At 37.8% G+C, this 6,767-nt stretch overlaps 1 long non-coding RNA gene across 1 annotated transcript; it reads right to left on the reverse strand.

Moving 5' to 3' along the window:
• Nucleotides 1-757: 757 nt before the first annotated feature.
• On the reverse strand, nt 758-6,320 carry LOC145423537 (uncharacterized). Its single transcript, XR_013904589.1, has 4 exons — nt 3,672-6,320; nt 3,141-3,293; nt 2,692-2,779; nt 758-2,106 (listed from the first exon to the last, which is right to left on the reverse strand). It is a non-coding gene; the product is annotated as an uncharacterized LOC145423537 (long non-coding RNA).
• Between the last annotated feature and the right edge of the window lie 447 nt (nt 6,321-6,767).

Consider the following 6,767-nt stretch of genomic DNA (forward strand, 5'->3'; position numbering starts at 1 on the left):
GAGTCATCTCAGATGTACTTTTAGCTGAACATTTGTCTGGTTTCAGCTTCTTCTTCAGATCATCAAAATGTAAATATTAGACAAAGACAACACAAGTAAACACAAGATGCCGTTTCTAAATAAAGGTGTTTATTATTAAGGAAGAAATAAAAAAAAATCCAAACCTGCACAGCCCTGTATGAAAAAGTAATTATCCCCTAATCCTAATCACTGGTTGGCTTTAGCAGCAACAACTGCAATTAAGTTAAACTCTCCAAAATAAATAAATATTTAAAATATTCCGTTTGTATAGTTAGGCCCTGAGAATTTTTTTTTTCCCTTTTAAAACTGACTAAAACTGCCCCAAATTCACTCAGATAATTAAAAACTTAAGCTACAGAGGTAACTACAAGGGGATCTAGGAGGCTGTAAATCAGCGGTCTCCAACTTTTTTTGCACCACGGACCGGTTTGATGTCAGATATATTTTCACGGACCGGCCTTTAAGGTGTCGCGAATAAATACAACTAAATAAAATGATACGACCAAGACAAAAACTGTGGTATTTTGTAAATATAATAATAAACGCGAATTCACTGTGCACTGAAAAAAATATGTTGTTGGATTTACTTAATTCAATGGTGGACATTTGTTGCACACAGATGTTTTGCTTTGGCAGCAACTTAAACAATTGAGTTAAATTAACACAATTTATTCATGTTCAATAAACCTGTGCAATTTGTGTTGATAAAATGTGACTTAAACATGTTTTGATGAAGTAATTTGAGCTCTTGGAATATTTTAATCCTTCACAATTTTCTCACGTTATCCCAACACGATTCAATAACTTTTACCCAATACTACTTGGTCACTTAAATACTACATGTTATCTTCAAATTACATTTTGCTATTATATTCTAGTATCAAATACACAATTTTCAAATGGAGGCCTTATAACAGATTATATTGTTCTCTTCCAAGATGGTTGCTGGCATCCACCAGTAACCTTTCAAAACAAAATGTCTAATTTCACTGCATTGACAGTAGGTAAAGAATTAAACTGACATTACTCCACTACTGAATCTATATAAATCAACAGTTAAATAATGTCAGTTCTTCCGTGTTCTCTGGAATCAATCACAGCAAAGAAATTGGACTGTTTCTTTTGAAAAATGTTGGGAAAGAACAAATCAAAACATTCTATTTAAGGCCTCTGACGTCAAGATTCAGTTAAACAACAATTATGACTAAACAATTTGAGGTAATGTTAGTTTCCATTAACATTAAATTAGGTTACTGAATTGGCAAACACCTTCCTATTAACATTACCCATTTTACCCCAATAACTAAAGAAATTAGCACTTGCAGGTCAAAACCTTTATTCAAGAGATGCAAAAATAACATTGATACAGTGACTGTCAAAAGTTACGGCACTGATCATACTGTGACATCTTGGTTCAAAACAGCACACTTAGAAATATTCAACATTCCTTACTTCAACTGAATGAAACTGAAAATACCATTTCACACGGCCCATATGGGATATTTAGACTGCATAACTGTTCATGCTACATCTCTTCACTAGTAAAAGAAAGAAAAAATACAAAGAGAAATTTAAAAATGCTGCCAAAATGCTGTACAGAGCAAAAGGAAAAACAAACAACAACAAAAAACGGCTCGTCCTCATGGCAGTTGCAGAGTATATAAAAATGAACCCTGCGATCTGTTCCTGGAATTGAGCTTCAAAAATGCAGCAGAACAAGTGTGAGATTTAAATGTCCTCTCACCTAGAGCTGATCAGCTTGCATGCATAACAGTGAGCTTTCCTTGCAGGAGCAGTTTTGTCTTAGTTGTGAGTTTTTCTTGAGAGCTGAGTTGCTTCCAACTCCATTACCACCCTTTGAATCACCTCAAAAGTGTAGCAGAGTTGTGATGGGTAACTCATGTTGAAGGAATAAAAAAGGTCCAAACAGCATGGCTACTGCAAAGGTCACGTTATCCAGATCTTGAAGAACTACTATACCCTCGATGATGATGCCAACGTCAGAAAAGTCATTGCCTGGTGCATCCTCTGGAGACAGATGTTCATTGTGGTTTTCTCAATCTGTGCAGTGGCCTCAGTCAAGTCCTGGTTAAACACAAAACATTTCTTTAAGATTCCTTTTTAAACTCATCTCTTTTGAATCTACCAGTTCTAATGTTAGAGTAATTTAAACCAATGCAAGCAACATAGTAAATAGCTATAGCCAAAGAGTGGCCTGCCATGCTGCCATTCATGGTCTAACAGAGTTTCTAAGAGAGGGTGAAAAACATAATAATTTCAAATGCTTTACATTAGTTTTTCTTAGAAAGACACCGGCCCATCAGAAATCCAGGTTTTGTCACTCAGAAGATGTTAGAATTTAGACTTTCAGCCCCACAATTTGGTTAGCTGTTGGTCTTTTTTTTTTTTCAAACAAAAGCTAATGTAAATATTGGTGGGATTTTCCTTTGTTCACTAGAATGACAAATTTAAAGTTTTTTCACACTGATGTGACCCCTAATACAGGGGTGGGGCCTCAAGGGCCGGCGGCTGAGTTCACTACCAGGCCTCATGTGAACTTCAAATTATTAAAGAGGACTACTGGTCCTAACTGTTCCAATGAGGATCAAGTGGATAACTAAATGCATTTTAAAATGTTGCAAAGCCACAATCTACTCATAAAACACTCACCATGAACTCCTGCACCAAGATGTTGCAATTGTCTTTCACACAGATGCGGAGCACTTTGATGAGACTCCCTTCGAGCATTAATGTCATCCTAAAGTATTATAACAAAGAAAACAGAGATTTGTGAACTTTTCAGTAGCACAGAAGAAAATGATCCCAGACAAAAACTTAAACCAGTCAACATGCAACACCAGCATCTACAAAGCAATATCAAAAGTTCCTGTTTGACATCAACTTTATGGATATATAGTTTCCAGAACATTTATTTTTTTTAAAAGATCAATTTTTCTCAGTGGGCCAGTAAATGCATGACGAAAATTATGGCATCCTTTCGGTGGAATCAGTACTCACAGGTAATAGTTGACTGTTTCAATGGATGCAGCATAAAAATCTTTTACTGACCTAATGCAATACATATACACTTTGTAGTTAAAGAATTTTAAAGTTCTTACTGTCATTATGGCAGCTACATCCTTTAGCTTTGTGCCCTGTTCCCCCGATCACTTTGCAAACACTTTCAGCAGACTGTCAGAGAGAAACTCAGCTCCGTCAGAAACCTTGACTGTAAAGGCATGGTTGGGATGCACTGGAATGCTGCATTTTATCTGAAATGACATAAAATTATTTTGAAATAACAGCAGGCACTGTGCTTGGTTAATAATCAGTAATGTTTTGTTGAATAAAAACTGTGTTTCCAGATCTTATGGGATTAAAAAAATCCAAAGATGTTTATTTCTGATTTGCAACCCAAGAACCCACAAGTTACAACCTCATTTTAGTTCAAGTGTGCATTAATGTGAGTCCAGTAATCACCTTTCTGACGATACATACAGGTATAAGTTAAACCTATGGCAGATTTTGGATTTCTCAGTTGTATTAATAGGGTGGTCTATTTGAGTATGCATGCACCTAATAATTATAAAAAAAACCTATTATAATTAAGTTACAGAAACCTTAAGCGAAAATAGAATATACTTTCTTACCATAACACCTTGAACCCACAATCCATCAGCTGACTCCTGGTGAAATGCAGAATAGATGTGGTCTCTCAATGTGCATCAACAAAAACAAAAACAAAAGGACAGCAGGAGGGGTAGGGATGTAAGCTAGCATAATGCCACTGATGATATTAGCTAAAGCTGTTCAATGTCCAAAATCTCACTAACACCACGGTGCAGTAAATACACAATGTAACTGAAGAGTCATTTGGCAAATCTATTCACACAGAAAACCAAATTATGTTATGAGTGCCTCGTAATTAGGTTTAATGTGATATTATGGCTCTTGTGCCAAAGACAAATTCAAATGAAAAAGCGCCAATTCTTTGACAACAGATAAAACAGCAAATAAGCTAACGGCTCTTTTTTAGCATGTTACATGGCGGCACTTTAGACGTTTAACTACATTTGGCTGAAATATGGTAAACATTAATTCAAAAAATCAAGACATACCAAAAAACGTAGAGTTGGCTGCTTGACTTGACTGAGATGGATGCATTTTTTAAACCACGATCCAAAGCCCGCGAGATGAAATCACGCGTGGTTTCACGAGATTTAACGTTGCTATCTTATTGACTTACTTCACCTGAACATGATATGAACAATTTAATACACCCTTTCTGCATATCATGTAGTTTTTACACTATATAGTTACATTTATCTTTAAAACATGAGGCAATTGTGTTAAATACATGCAAGATGCTTACATAAATCCAAGAGATGGCCAGTCCCTTTTTTTCAGTGTGTATCTGTGTAACTTTATTAGCAGCGTCCTCCTGAAATGTGCCAACATATTGAGAGTAACATCTCCTCTCTGCCTCTTAATGCTCTCTGGTCACTATGGTAACGTTTAAATAGTTCTTTCAAAATAAGACACACAACTACAATATGGGAAAAGACCAAGGGAAACCGAGTTAACGATAAAAATAATGCAAATGCAAACAACTGCTTATGAAATTCAGTGGTAGAAATCAGTTTGATCTCCTGGTGAATCTGTACGTTTGCTCACTTAGAATGAAATGAACAAACCTGGTGACCAACTACAAGAAACATGTTACCCCTGTGCTTGCGAACAAGGGCTTCTCTACCAAGCGCTAAGTCATGTTTTGCTTGAGGATCAAATACTTTTTTCGCTCAAAGACATGCAAATCAATTTTAAACTTTTATGTCATGTTTTTTTCTGGATCTTTTTCCCCATAAAAAAATAGAGACTGTTCATTTCTTTGTAAATGAGCACACTTACAAATTCAGCAGGAGATCAAATAATTATTTCCCCCACTGCATGGACTTGGGGCATCCTGTCACACACTGGTAATCTATATTATGTATCATTAATGAGTAAAGAAATGTATTCATCTCACTTCTTTCAGGCTATTTATCTCCCTCACTCTTTGCTTTCTTTAAATTCCAAGAAAACACTTACGTCTCAGAGAAACTCTGCACTCTTTCCACCCTGTGAATCGCTGTATTTAAACACCTGTGCGTTCCTGTGTGGTAAATGAGACTGAGAACAGCAGAAAGCTGAAACACTCCCATCAATAAGTAATGAAATAAACTCATTAATCCTCAGGTCATTTAAGAACTTTGGTCCAGCTTCATCCTACTTTACTCAAGGTCAAACAGGTCTGATGATGCCGTCCTGTGGTGAGCGGAGCTCCACGCACAGCCAGTTAGTCTTCCTAGAATACTGAAATGAAGGTCAGTTTTCTGGGCCGTCTTTTCCCACAGTGACCATCCTGCCTGGGGAGGAAGAGATGGAGGAGGCAATGCAACACGACCGCTGCGCAGTTATGCAAGACCAGGGAAAGTGCAGCAGCAGCATTGAACCCTGGCACAGAGAAGGGAAAGTGCCAACGTTACACAAAAAAGACAGAGGGAAGAGGGAACGCGGGGGGTGCAGAGGATGAGGAGGACGGGGTAATTCAATCACATCAGTGTCCTCATTCGCAGGACACAGAGTTAGAAACCACTAATGAAATAAACAAAAGCTGAGTCAGATAAATTCCTTCTGTCACGATCCCTGAGAAATGACAAAGAGGGGAGACAAAACGGGGATGAAAGCAAAGGCAGGAAACCAGGAAAAGAAGTGGACAGACAGAGAAAGACCCATCCTATAATAACTCCAATCCATTAGGTCATTCCCCCCCATCCATCATCCCTTTGCTCTGAGCTTTAGGCCACATGCATGACCACACACACACACACACACACACACACACACACACACACACACACACACACACACACACACACATACATACATGTGGTCTGGATTAAAAAACAGAATTGTTCAAGCCTACAGCCTTTCACCATCTTCCACACTTCCTTTATTCTTCTCCCTGAGGTTCATAGTGTGACATCTGCACAACAACCCCCCAGGTCAGAAAATGCAGCAGGGATCCAGTTCCAAGTCTCCCTATGATAAGCCAGTTGGGGGTGTTATGGGATCAGACGAACAGCCGTTTTTACTGTACCAAAGACAAAAAAACCATTAAAACTGCTCTCAGTTGCTTTGAACAGTGGTTTATGTTACTCTGAGGCTTGCATGTTTGCTACTAAACCCCATGTCTCCTAATTCCAACTTTAATGTCAGTTTATGTCCAAAACTGCTAATTATGCTTACTTTGAAATGTCATAAATGTTGCATGTACCTCTGCTATATTATTTCTTTCTTTAATTCTCGGTTGGTTTACAAAGACTACTTTGTAAACAAAAGAACATTCATCCAGCTATATAACTCACCTAACCTCTGGCTGCAAACCACTGGAGCGTGGCATAGCACATATATGTTTTGCCTCTGTTTGTGTCTCTGTGGTGTTACTGGTCAGAAAGGTTTTTCTCTGTAACCACTTTGAGTATCAATATCATGAGATTTCAGTAGCAACACTTCACCAATTTAATGTCAGGGATATAGAGTAACACAGGCAAGTATTGCAAATATTGGTACTCTGCAGGACTATAGAAAGTGCACTTTGGGTAAACCTTCGAGGATCATATCGCTTTGTGCAATATGTGGGATGGATGGTGTAAGTATGAGCCACCGGATGAGGACACTCCACTGAACAGAAGTGTCATAGGAAT

Source organism: Astatotilapia calliptera, chromosome 22 (assembly GCF_964374335.1).
Source record: "Astatotilapia calliptera chromosome 22, fAstCal68.1, whole genome shotgun sequence".
Classification (NCBI taxonomy): domain Eukaryota; kingdom Metazoa; phylum Chordata; class Actinopteri; order Cichliformes; family Cichlidae; genus Astatotilapia; species Astatotilapia calliptera.